This window comes from Eriocheir sinensis, chromosome 2 (assembly GCF_024679095.1).
Source record: "Eriocheir sinensis breed Jianghai 21 chromosome 2, ASM2467909v1, whole genome shotgun sequence".
In the NCBI taxonomy this organism is placed as follows: Eukaryota; Metazoa; Arthropoda; class Malacostraca; order Decapoda; family Varunidae; genus Eriocheir; species Eriocheir sinensis.
This window is the reverse complement of record NC_066510.1, coordinates 30,556,993-30,571,134: the sequence shown is the minus strand read 5'-3', so window position 1 is coordinate 30,571,134 and position 14,142 is coordinate 30,556,993. Positions and strand designations below refer to the sequence as shown.

At 43.3% G+C, this 14,142-nt stretch overlaps 1 protein-coding gene across 9 annotated transcripts in view; it reads right to left on the bottom strand.

Annotated features, from left to right (window-relative positions):
- Positions 1–14,142, bottom strand: part of LOC127002482 (glutaminase kidney isoform, mitochondrial-like) — an 88,180-nt gene that overhangs the window by 63,327 nt on the left and 10,711 nt on the right. The window lies entirely within an intron of this gene.

The window sequence follows — 14,142 nt, the reverse complement described above, 5'->3', positions numbered from 1 at the left end:
AGTATTCAAAAACACACACACACAAAACAAACCCGACCTTGCAAACAAACAAACAAACAAACAAAAGGTCGTTACAATAGTTCATTATGTAATTTTCCCCTAAACTTTCGTCTTAGCAACTATGGACGACATTTTACGCTAACCCTTTTTTTCTTTCTCTTTTAGTTTTTTTTCCTGAGTATTCAAAATCACACACATACACACACACATAAAAAAACCGACCTTACAAACAAATAAACAAACAAACAATAGATCGTCACTAGTTCATTATGTAATTTTCCCCTAAACTTTCTTCTTAGCAACTATGGAACGTAAAAAAAAAAAAAAAAAAAAAAAAAAAAAAATCACCGAACAAGTATAACATCAACAAACAGGATCCGAGAACGCTTCATCAACGCCTACACATGTCACTGATAAGGAAGGACAGAGTTTTGATAATAGTAAATTCATGGATTCAACATTTTCTTTCATTCTTTTCTTTTTTTACTTTGTTACGGATAAGGAACGGCAGATGGGGGTAACGAGACATCTTCTTTTTTGTTGTTCCAGGCGACGGACCTCATTATCCCTTCCTTTCATTTTACTTTGTTACAGATAAGAAACGGCAGAGTGGGATAACGAGACATCTTTTAGTTTTCAGGCTGGCGTTTATGAGCTCTCTCTCTCTCTCTCTCTCTCTCTCTCTCTCTCTCTCTCTCTCTCTCTCTCTCTCGACAAGGAATCATGCACGTTTTCCAGCAATTATAACTTTTGTCTTTTCGTAATTGTTGCGAGGGGACAATCATTGTTTTCGTTGTTTTTTATTGTTTTATTTAATCATCTCAAACCGAGGTAGGTATACAATGGAGAAACAGTACGATAGAAAAGAAAGAAAGAAACAAACAAAGAATAAAGACGAAAAGAAAGAAAGAATGATAAAAGGAGGAAAAGAGAAAGAAAGAAGGAAAGACACAGAGAGAAAGAAAGAAAGGAAAGAAAGAAGGATAGAACGAAAGAAAGGAAGAAAGAAAAATCAATGAAGATGAATAACAGGAACAAGAACAAAATGAAGATGAGAGAACAAAAACAGGGAAAAATAACAGATACAAGAACAAAAAAAAGAAGAAAACGAAGAAGCGAAAGAAGGAAGACGACAACGAGGACTAGAAGGAGGAGGAGGAGGTGGAAAAGGAGAAGGAGAAGGAGGAGGAGGAGGAGGAGATCGCTGATAATTAGGAGATCAAAGGGGCATAAGAAAGACGCGAGGTGGGTGCATACCAACTAGCAAGAATAAATAATTAAAGGCGGTGCATCTCCCTCGGCAGGTCGTTGTGCCCACGCGACCTTCACCTCGACGGGTTTGTAGAGGCAGAAACAGGAACCCGCCGGACGAACCCACCCATCGCGGACTGCCCTTATTAAGAATCGAGGACTAATGTGGGTGTTGGTAAGCTGCCTCCACAAAGACATCAGGTTCCTTATACAATGGTTCCGATTATGTGGGTGTTGCTAAGCTGCCTCCACAAAGACTTCAGGTTTCTTATACAATGGTTCCGATTATGTCTTTCCCCTTCCTTTTTTTACGGTAAAGGAGGAGACTTAGGAAGAAAACGTGGAAACAAAAATGCCCGCTGGCGCCGCTCGTGGAAATGGTGGATGGAGTAGCCGAAAGAGGGTCAAAACCAGTTCCATATATATTTTTTCTTTTCTTCTTTCTTTTTTCTTCCTCTTTCTTTTTTCTTTAACATTTTTTTTAAGTCGCTTTCCTATCAGGAGGAGAAATAAAAATCGGCTCAGCGTTGTTTTCCTGCGGGCGTGATTTCTTTTCCTGCTTTCTTCCGCTCCTCACGTTCTTAAACTTTTTCATATATAGTTTTTATGAGGTCCCTTTCCAAACATACAGATAGATGTAAACTGAATAAAAAATGGCTTAGTTTTGTTCTCTCTGTCTGTGTGTGCCTGCGTGTGTGTGTGGCTTCTTTCCCTCCTTTCTTCTATTCGACGTCGAGTTAGTTAATTTCCCGAAGTCTTAGGGGCTCAGGTGCCTTGTTGCCGGGGATCTGTTGGTTGCTCTGAGGCTTAAGTTTCCCTGTGTACCCTCTCGCCCTCTGCTCACCTCCACTTGCAAGGCTTAATTGAGTTTCTCTGTTCAGGTAATGGCCCACAGGGTTTGGTGGTTGGAGGTGAGATTCTTTGGTGATGGTGTGTATGGGAGAGCTGGGGGTTGAGGGTTAGGTCAAGGCTGGGGGACTGGGTCATTGGGGACTGGCTAACTGGGGGCTGTGTCACTGGGGGGCTGGGTTACTGGTGGGCTGGGTTACTGGGGGTCCGGGTCACTGGGGGTCTGGGGTCACTGGGGGCTTGAGTTACTGGGGTCTAGGTCAATGGAGGGCTGGGTTACTGGGGGCTGGGTCACTGAGGGTCTGGGTTACTGGGGGGGGACTAGGGTCACTGGTGGGTCTGGGTCACTGGGGAGCTGGGGTCACTGGTGGGTCTGGGATCACTGGGGGCTGGGTCACTGGGGGGCTGGGTTACTGGGGTGCTGGGGTCACTGGTGGGGCTGGGGTCACTGGGGGCTATGGGGTGGGCGCCTTAAGTCCATTTTCCCATTAGAAAGCACAGCAGGGAATGGTTAAGCACCCCTTCCCCACACCCTTACCCACCCCCTATTCACCTCAACCCACACCCTCTCCCTTCAACACCCACCCCACCTTACACTGCTCTGCGACAAAACTGGGTTCACTCTGGGTTCACGGTCTGGTGTGGGCGTAAGCAGGGCGAGGGGAAACTTTTAATCTAAGAATCCTTCACCCTACGCTCTTTTGCTTTTTCTCATTTAGCTCCACGGCTGCTCAACACGGTGCGGCAGCCTTAATCAAATTTGTGCAAGGTTGTAAGTCGCGAATTAGTTTGCTGAGGAGTGAGACCGGGTGAGGGGGAGTGAGGGAAGGATAGGAGGGGAGAGAAAATGTGATGAAGAAGAGGAAGGTGAAGAGGAGGGAAAGGGCAAGAAGGGACAGGAGGTGAGGGATGGAGAGAAGGATAGGAGGAAGGAAAGGCAAGTGGAGAGAGAAGAGACAGAAGGGAGGGACAGGAAGGAAGGAGAAAATGAAGATGGGAAGAAGGGACAGGAGGGAGGAGGAAGGTTGGATGGAAAGAAGAGAATTGGCAGAAGAAGAGAACAGGAGGGAAAGGGAAAGGACAGGGAGGAAGACAGGAGGTAGGAGAAAAAGACCAATGGAAAGCAAGGCAGATGGAGATAAGATATGGGACAGGAAGAAAGAGGAAAGAATAAGTGGGAAGAAAGGAAGACAGGAGGGAAGAAGGATGAGCGGGAGGAATGAGGGAAGAGCAACAGGGAGGGAGGGAGGGAGGGAGGGAGGGAAGGATACGGTGGATGAGAAAAGAGCAACAAGGATGAGGCAGAAGTTATTGGAAGCATCGCAGGACTCTCGCTGAATGTGTAAGAGGCTTCAGGTGAACGTGCCAGGGGGGGGGGGGAGGAACTTTTCTTCATCTTCTTCTTCTTCTTCTTCTTCTTCTTCTCTTGACCTGTAACGCTTTGTATCGTTTCTTAGGTCCTCCTCCTCTCGTTCCTCCCTTCTTCTTCTTCTTCTTTTCTTGACCTGTAACGCTTTGTATCGCTTCTCAGGTCCTCCTCCTCTCGTTCCTCCCTTCTTCTTCTTCTTCTTCTTTTCTTGACCTGTAACGCTTTGTATCGCTTCTTAGGTCCTCCTCCTCTCGTTCCTCCCTTCTTCTTCTTCTTCTTCTTTTCTTGACCTGTAACGCTTTGTATCGCTTCTCAGGTCCTCCTCTCGTTCTTCTTTCCTTCTTATTAACACACTTTCCTTTTCAGTACTATGTGACTTTCCTAACACTACGACTTTTTTTTATTTTTTATTCTAGAGGTTTGTTAGTAATTGAACGTACTTGATCTCCCTTTTTTTCCTTGGTGAATTTTTGGGTTTCTTCCTTATATTATATTTTCTTGCATTTAACTTTTTTTTTTAGGTAAATTTTGGTGTTTTTTTCATATTTTTTTCATTTAACATTTTTGAGTTGAATTTTGGGGTGTTTTTTTTTATATATATTTCTTTCTATTTCACTTTTTTAGGTTAATTTGTGGGTTCCTTTTTTTATATAATTTTCTACTTAACTTTTTGAGATGAATTTTGGGGTTATTATTTTTATTTTTTCTATTTCACTTTACATTCATTTATATCGTTTTTCTCTATTTATTTATTGTCTGCCTTTTTTCAGTTGAAATTTGGGGTCTAACTATTTATTTATCAACCTAACCTAATTCATATATACATAAACTCCTCCCCTCTCCTTTGTTGTTACCTTGCAACAATCAATCAATCATATATTTTCATCTATCCATTCGCCCACGCTCACTCTCTCATCGATCCATTCATCCATCCATTCCTTAACACATTCATTCACTCGCTCAACCTTTCCTACACCACTTTTTACCACCTTACCAATACTAGGCGCAACGACCCTTCTTCTCACCTCGCCACCCTGTATAAGGTTACGCAACAAGGCCGCACAGGGAACAGGTAGGTATTGGACGAGGTTACGCAACGCGGCTAAACGAGGAGCAGGGACGTTGGGGGGTGGGAGGGGAAAGGTGTGGGGTGGAAGGGTATGGTCGTGAGCAGCATTAAAAAGAGTAGTCTCGGCGTCGCCCGGCCTGAATGACGTACGGTACAGACGCAGTGCAGGCAGGCTCACAGAAAGGAAAGTAGGGCAAGAGAGACGCGGTGGAGGTAGGGAAGGGGAGGGTAAGAGGAGGAACGCAGACTGAGGGAATGGGAAGGAGGAGGACAAAGAAGGGACGTAATGCAGGAAGGAGGAGAGGAAGCGGAGGAGGAAAGGAGGAGGGAAGACTGAGAGAAAGGGAAGGGGAGGGTAAGAGGAGGAACGCAGACTGAGGGAATGGGAAGGAGGATAAAGAAAGGACTTAATGCAGGAAGGAGGAGAGGAAGCGGAGGAGGAAAGGAGGAGGGAAGTAGGGAAGGTAGACTGAGAGATTGGGAAGGGGAGGACAAGAGGAGGAACGCAGACTGAGGGAATGGGAAGGAGGATAAAGAAAGGACTTAATGCAGGAAGGAGGAGAGGAAGCGGAGGAGGAAAGGAGGAGGGAAGTAGGGAAGGTAGACTGAGAGATTGGGAAGGGGAGGACAAGAGGAGGAAAGCAGACTGAGGGAATGGGAAGGAGGATAAAGAAAGGACTTAATGCAGGAAGGAGGAGAGGAAGCGGAGGAGGAAAGGAGGAGGGAAGACTGAGAGAAAGGGAAGAAGGGAGAAGGGTACAAAACGGAACAGGAGGAAGATGAAGGAGAAGCGAGAGGAAGCCATACCCCGCGGCCCCCCCCCCCCACCACCACACACACACAAACAGACACGGATATTCTTATTTACGAACGATACCCACGTCGCACAGCCTTCCTCTATGCCTGACACACCTCCCTCCCTAACCCTTCCTTGGCAGTGGTTGTGACGTTAGACTCGCACCATTTGAGTTCCGATGCGACGACAAATCCTGCATCCCCAATAAGCCAGAGGAAGGAGGAGGTAGGACCAGTAGGTATGTTTATGGGAAAGGGAAGAGGAAGGAGGTCTTTGGTGGTAGTAGGTCTAGGTGAGATAGGACAGAAGGAAGGGGAAGTAGGAAGAACTCTTGACTAATAGGGAATGGATATATGAAGGGAGAAAAAGAGAAAGGAGAAGTAGGAACCAGCTCACCCAACAATCAGGTCTGTGTTAAGGTAAAAAAGATCAAGTGAACGTGAAATACAAGGGTTGTCTGAATGAAGAAGAGTGAGAGGAGCATCAGGAACAAGTGCTTTAAACAATTAAGTCTGTGTTGAGAATAGAAAAGAGTGAATACGAAGAAAATGGAAGTGTTGATATGTCTGAAAGGAAGAAAGGACGGATAACCAGGAACCAGTATGCAGTGTTAACGAAATGAGTGAACAAGTAATACCAGGCCTGTGTTAAGGAATGAAGGATTGAAGGAAAGAAAGGGAGGTAGTAGTAGTAGTAGTAGTAATAGTAGTAGGAGTAGTGGTGGTAGTAGTAGTAGTAGTAGTAGTAGTAGTAAGCTCTTGACCACAAACACGCCCCGCCAAAGCTTCCTCTCTGCATGACAAGCCCTCCGTCAACTGTCGCTGTTCACCTCCTCCTCCGCGGCTTCAGAGGAGGACGCGGCGCAATACATATCTACATGTGGCGGCATTCAAAGGTACAGAAGCTCGCCAGTCTGTCCGCTATCATTCCTATTAGTACTCACAACACGAATAAAATCACCCAGAATAAAGAAAACTGAGGGAGAAAACTGATGTACTGTTTGAATAAAGAATGACGATCAACTGTAATTTTGACTCGGTTCGTTTTCATACATCAACTTAATTATTCGAGGCATGTTTCTCTTCCTTCTATTTTTATTTTTTTCTATATCTATTCTTATTCTCTCCATAAAGGAAAATAACGACAAACGAAATGAAGGCTTTTTTTTTCTATTAAGCGTACAAATTGGGATAGTGCGTAAGAATTGGCCAGTGTTCCCTCCTTTCCCCCGTGGGTCGTGTGGCATTCCCCCGCTCCCCTTTGTGACAACCATGAGGGTAAATGTGTGTCGCCGTCTGGTTTGGGCCGCCGCCGACGTTCAAAATACTATAGCCAGGTGATGCAAGGTTGTCTCGTTAGGTAAGACCAGGAGGTGCTATTGCGTCAGGAGGGAGGGGGTGACTCTCTCTCTCTCTCTCTCTCTCTCTCTCTCTCTCTCTCTCTCTCTCTCTCTCTCTCTTATTTATACTACATTTTGAGCTTTTTTTAGGGGAGTTACCGGTTAATTAAAGGATGTATGGTGAGTCCTATTTAAAAACCGACCCTCTGCTCAGCTACAATACTAATGAAAAATAGAATAATATGCAATGAACAATAATATACAGTTACATAGGCATCTCTCTCTCTCTCTCTCTCTCTCTCTCTCTCTCTCTCTCTCTCTCTACGACGTGCTTTATGAGGTCCTATTTTTCTTCAGACAACAAATGGAGACAGTCTAGAGCACTTTACGTCTTTCATATTGCAAGAAGAACAAAACAAGACCTTACGTAACTAAATATAAAAGAAAAAGTTAGCCCCACCACAACCTCAAGGGCGACAGAGATGAGCAAGGGATAATGCTACGGAGATGAGCACAGAGGCCACGCGCAGCTGTACCGTATACCCCCAACCTTACCTAATACTTCAAAGGTTTCTTCTGTAACGTAAGAGTAGAGAGACAAAACCTAATGCCCTCGCCACACACACACACACACACACACACACACACACACACACACAATAAAGGAAGGAAAAGTTAAGAAAAAGTGAAGGAAAAGTTGGACAAATACAGTTACAGAGACGGGACCACACGAGCGTAAGCCCAGGCCCTGTAAAGCAACAACTAGGTAAATACACACACACACACACACACACACACACATACACTATTTACTAAGCCTTAAGCAAACACAGACTCGCCCCTCCATTTCCATGTGTATTGTGTACCCTCTAGTGTCCTACGAGCACGACTGGTTTGTTCACGGTTCGCTTCTCATATTTACTAACATTCATTTATTTATTTACTCCTGGTGGCATGAGGGTCCGCGCTGTGCTGTTTCCCTAGACAAACATTACAAAGGGCGGTGTTCCCAAACGGTTCAGCCTCCTGCATCTTGAAACAGAGAGACAGAAACAGAGGGTAAGGAGCTGGAGCGGGGTTGGAGAAAGAAGGCAAGTCGGTAATCTGTGGAGAATGGCAACAGTGGGGGAATTCCAGTGCCCTATCCTTTCGTCCATTTCTCGCTGCGCTGAGTATAGTCGGTAATAAGAAGAACATAAGAACGTAAGGAGTCTGCAAGAGACCGGTTGGCCTATACAAGGCAGCTCCTGTACACTCAACCTCACCCCTTACCTCACCATCCAGGTAACATAAGCTTTGTCAAACTACCACCAGGGTTATAAAACTGCCCATAACATCTCCTACGAGAGCCTAGACTAATATGTCGTTACCTTCGTAAACAAAGCGCCTAAGTCATTATTTTCTACTTTACAAGAAATCAGAAAAAGAAATGTCATTATCTCATTTGGCTTAAGATTTAGCCAGAAAGGAAAAGGCCAATTCTAGAACACTCAACCCCTGAATGATGAAGGCAACTATACAAAAATGGGCGTCACATGTTGAAAAATTGATGTAGACAAAAACCTGGAAATCGCTGAGAAATGACTTAGGCGATTATTTTGTGAGGGTGACGATGTGTACTTGGGCGCCGGAATGTTTAGGACCAAGGCGCTAAATTCTGTCTACTAAGAGATGAGGCTATGGGAGAGCACGGCCAAGACACGCATTTCGAGGGCTTCAGACGAGTGCCATGTCAAGGTTACCAGAGCCAAGATCGTGACCGACACTAAGACGAAGACCTTGTGCTATCTATAGGCTATGGCGTGTGTACTTGGTGAGCTTCGGGGGGGAGGGTATACTCTCTCTCTCTCTCTCTCTCTCTCTCTCTCTCTCTCTCTCTCTCTCTCTCTCTCTCTCTCTTCACACCCACCCACACATGATACATCTGTCATCTTTAAGAGAGAAAACAACAAAAAATGTTATCGCCGAATCGCGAAACGGATAAGTGAAAGGGTAGAAGGATGGAGTGTGGGGGCAGTAGTGAAGCTGGGGGACAGAACTGTGGTGTGGTGGTGTGGTTCGGCTGCTCGGTGTTTACAGCGTCAACATATTTTGGTATCATGTCGGTTAGAAAAACGAGGGACAGATGAGGGCTTTAGCTGGCTCAAGGGGAAATGTCAACACATCCATCAACAAGTAGTCCTTCCCTTTGTGCTGAATTCACCATGGGGATAGGGCGCCTGGCAGCCTGGGGGTGGGGAGAAGACGCCAGAAGTGGCACTGCCTTGACGGACGAAAGACTGCTGCTCCGAGGGAGCATATATATATATATATATATATATATATATATATATATATATATATATATATATATATATATATATATATATATATGAAAAGAATAAAGAAAGATACGAGAAAATTTCCTCTTCCCAGACAGAGCAGTACGTCACCGTAAGATATCACCGGAAAAGAAATCTTGTGTGCCCAAAAAAGCGTTAACAGACTTTCAATAAAAATAATGATAGAATACGTACATAGTTTCAGAAGACGGAACACTACTACAAGCTTGACTCAATCCTCTGAAGCTACAATTAGGTAAGAGCACACAAACCGAGATAAATAGATAGATAGATAGATAGATATAGAGAGAGAGAGAGATACGGCCGGGGAATCGAACCCCGGTCCTTCTGGTTGTGAGGCAGACGCTCTATCCACTGAGCTACCGGGCCGTGTGTGTGTGTGTGTGTGTGTGTGTGTGTCAGCCAGACGGTTAGTATCGAGACGCATCGCTCAGCAGGAATCGTTATCATAGCACAATCATCGTACATGGTTGTAATGATATATGGTGAGACGCATCCATAAAGATATATAACTACACTTAACAGGGCTCTTGAGTGCTATGATTTTGGAGTTTAAATGCTGTAATTATGAGTTTATTTTCATTTAGAAGGAGAGATTGAAACGAAAACCTTGGATTCTACTTACTTCACACTTGTATCCAAAACAACCCGTAAAAAATAATAACAATTAATATTTTTTTACAGCAAAGGAGACGGCTCAAGGGCAACAAAAAGAGTGCAGAGAAAAGAAAAAAAGCCTGCTACTCACCGCTCCCATACAATACAATACTAAATTAATGATCCAAAAACGATTTTCTATTAACAAGGATAAATCTAGGTCAAGAAATAGATAGATAAAGATAGATAGATACATATACAAAGACAACCTCCAAGAACTTTTAACGTAAACAAATGACTTCAGACGGTGATATGCGGAAGAGAAGGCTCCATTAATCTCTCCTATAGATAAAAGATAAATTAATATCGAAAACACTGACTTAGGGACGTTACAGCTGCATTAAATTATCAAGCACAGACGCACCAATTCATTACAGCAGAAACTTGTAAGGGATTATGTAAGGCAGGCAACCACGCGGCAAGATCAAGGTCGTCTGGTGCTGAATGAACACACACACACACACACACACACACACACACACACACACACACACACACACACTTGGAACTGACCTCTCTTTTGGCCACTCTTTTAAACTGTTTTTTTTCTCATTATCATTATTTTTTGCCCCTGAGTTCCTTCCTTTGCTGTAAACACACACACACACACACACACACACACACACACACACACACACACACACAAGAGTTTCTGGCGTCTCTGTGGACAAACCCGCGGAGATGGCCGTGGAGGAATGCCAACTGGGGCAACCTTGAATTTCCAACCGTGCCTCTACCTCCTCCTCCTCGGCCCCTTGCCCCACCACGCAACCTGTTCTCCCGCCGCATCTCCCGTCCCCTGAGTGGCTTCATTTATCACGGTGGGATAGGATTGGCTGGATGCGTCACTGGGTATCTGCGAGGCGACCTTGACTCCTCCCGTGGGCCATATTTTTAAACATTTCTGTGCTCAAGAACACGTATTTTACCAATCTTTCGTGGGAGTTTAAGGCATTTCCAGGGGTACTTTTATGACCTAAGTGGTAGTCTGAGCCTTCTTCTGTACCGTGAACCTAAAAGAACACTCATTAGAAATCGATTTACCTCCTTTTTGGCCTTTGGAAATTGTTGGTGTGAGGGGTGGGGGCATCTGACAGTACCAACTATACTTCCTCCTGTGCTAAAGTCTGCCCTGCTCCCAATCGCCAAACCCAGTGATCTTTTTTCAGGTTACGATCCGCTTTTACAACCAGATTTCTTAGTTTATGATAGTGAGGTAATGCCCTGCTACGTGGCTATCAGTGTTAAGACGGTGATAATGTTTCGTCTTTTTATAGTAAAGCCTACTTCCTCCTGTGCTATAGTCTGCCCTGCTCCCAGTCGTCAAACCCAGTGATCTTTTCTCAGGCTACGATCCGCTTTTACAACCAGATTTCTTAGTTTATGATAGTGAGGTAATGCCCTGCTACGTGGCTATCAGTTAAGATGGTGATAATGTTTCGTCTTTTTATAGTAAAGCCTACTTCCTCCTGTGCTAAAGTCTGCCCTGCTCTCAGTCGTTAACGCAGTGATCTTTTCTCAGGCTACGATCCGCTTTTACAGCCAGATTTCTTGGTTTATGATAGTGAGGTAATGCCCTGCTACGTGGCTATCAGTTAAGATGGTAATAATGTTTCGTCTTTTTATAGGAAAGGAAGCTTCTCAAGGGCAAAAATAAATAAAAACAAAAATGTCCGCTATGCGCTCCTCATGTAAAAGAAGGTATAGAGACGAGTGGCCAAAAGAGAGGTCAATTTCGGAAGGAGAGGTGTCTTGATCCTCCCCTCATCAAAGAGTTTTCTGAACCATACTTGCGCTGAACGAGTGAGGACCGCCCCACTCAGCGTCATAATGAGGAGTGACCTTTCTATACACAACACGAGAATGCTTTTAAACGACGCGCCTTGGCTGGGATATTGGGCTGTATTTTAAGACACCATCGCTTCTCACATCAACTCTTTCTAAAGGTCAAAGAAGGGATCAATCGGGTTTTCATGAGTGTTTTTTAAGGTTCATGGCACAGAAGAAGGGTCAAACTACCACCAGGGTCATAAAACTACCCCTGGAAAGGCCTACAGCTCCTACGAAAGCCATGTCAAATATGTGAACTTGGGCGACGAAATGTTTTAAAATACGACCCATTGCCTTCCCTTCACACCGCGGCCTGCAGACGAAGGAGTGGTAGGGGGGGGGGGGGGGCTGCCGCGGGTGATTGATCGCCGCCACGCCACGCAGAGATAGTCAATAAATTCCGCCGATACGGATAAATCGAGGAAGAGCGTGAGGGGAGACCGAAGAGATATAAGATTCTATTGGAGGTATGTGGTTATGAGGAGAGGGAATGTATAGGGGCTTCCGATATTAAGTGAAGAGTGCATTATGGTGAAGAGGGATGCCGAGAAGATTATATTGAGAGTATCAAGGTAAATAAATAAATACAGAGAAAGAAAGAAAGAAAGAAAGAAATATAGAGGTAAAGAAATAGAGAGATATACATAAGAGGGGTGCTGAGAAGATTATATTGAGAGTATCAAGGTAAATAAATAAATACAGAGAAAGAAAGAAAGAAAGATAGATAGATAGAGGTAAAGAAATAGAGAGATATACATAAGAGGGATGCTGAGTAGGTTATATTGCGAGTATCTAGATAAAGAGATAGATAGATAGATAAAAAGATAAATAGATTGATAGATAGACAGATGGATGGATGAATAGAAATAAATAGACAGAGAATATATAAGTTAGAGAGAATATATACAAACTTCTAGTATATAAACAAAGGACTGCGATATGAGAAACAAAGAGCTCCATTAATCTACCCTATAGATACTTCATAATGGGAAAGCGTAAAAAAGATGAAAGATATGAAAGAAACACAAAGAAAACAAAGGTGATATTAGAGGCATCTGCGTCTATAGTGAAGCGTCTATTGTACGCGAATAAAGGATTTTGAAGATTTTGAAGGCATGAATGATGTGAGGGAGAATCACTTACAAAAAAATGTTTAAGGAGAAAGAAGTGGAAATTACAAAAAATGCTTCGTGTGGCAAAAACTGGGTCAAGGTTGCGTGGGATTGGAGGGTAATGGTCCTGTCTGAAGCTTATGAGCGTGGGGGAGAGGAAAAGAAAAGTGTGTTTGTAGTCTGGAAAAATGGTGCGTGATGATCCTGTCTGAAGCTTATGAGCGTGGGGAAGAGGAAAAAAAATGTGTTTGTAGTCTGGAAAAATGGTGCGGGATTTTGAGAGGTCCCTTAAAGCATCTCCATATTGTATTTTCCATTTTCTGACCTGTAACTATCGCAAAAAGGCATCTCCATATTGTATTTTCCATTTTCTGACCTGTAACTATCGCAAAAAGGCATCTGGACATTGTATTTTCCATTTTCTGACCTGTAACTATCGCAAAAAGGCATCTGGACATTGTATTTTCCATTTTCTGACCTGTAACTATCGCAAAAAGGCATCTCCATATTGTATTTTCCATTTTCTGACCTGTAACTATCGCAATTCCCCTCGCTGTGGCCTCTCCCTCTCTCTCCCCGTCTCTCTCACACACGTTAATATCCTTTTTTCACTGGCAAACTTTTTTTTACGCCACAATTCTCCCTAGTTTCATATTCTCCCGCTGAGTATATGCAGAATAAACGTAATAGATCTGAGTGCTTTCTCTGGTGCGAATATGAAGGTTATGGAACAGGGGATGAAGCAGAAGAATTTAAGTAAAGGAAAATATGAAAAGTAAGATTATGAAGAAAATAAATGATAAGGAGAAACAAGAATAATGGTGAGTGTAGAGTAAGAAGGAAAATAAGAAAGATGAGGAAAGAAGGAAATTATGACGCAAAAGAAGAAGGAAATGTTGACGTTGCAAAGGAAGAAAGAAAAAGAAGAGAAGAAGAAAGATGAGGAAAGAAGGAAATTATAATGCAAAAGAAGAAGGAAATGTTGATGATGCAAAAAAAAAAAGAAAGAATAAAGAAAAGAAGAAAAAGAAAACGAAGGAAGAAAAAAAAAGGTAAATATGATGCAGAACAAGAAAAAGAAAGAAAATATAACAAGAAAAAAAAAAGATCGCAATTTCTAATCCCCTGAATTTACACGAAAGAAAAAAAAATAATGCAACCGAATAAATAAACGTAGAAGGAAATGTTGATGATGCAAAGGAAGAAAGAAACAGAAGATGGAGAAAGAGAAAGAAAACGAAGGAACAAGAAAAAAGGAGAAAATACAGTAAGAAGAAAAAAAAGATCGTAATTTCTAAGCCCATGAATTTGCACGAAAGAAAGAAAGAAAGAAAGAAAAAAACCCTGAATGCAAGCGAATAAATTAATGTAGATCACGGAGATACGCTCGTGTAAGCATGTCGGACAAATTTGAAGCCTCGGAAAACGGTCGGAATTAACGCAAATCACGCACAGACTACACGGATTATCGGTTTAATTAAGGGCCGTGATGCAGGGTGGGTTTGCACGGGCTGATGAACTTGGTGCT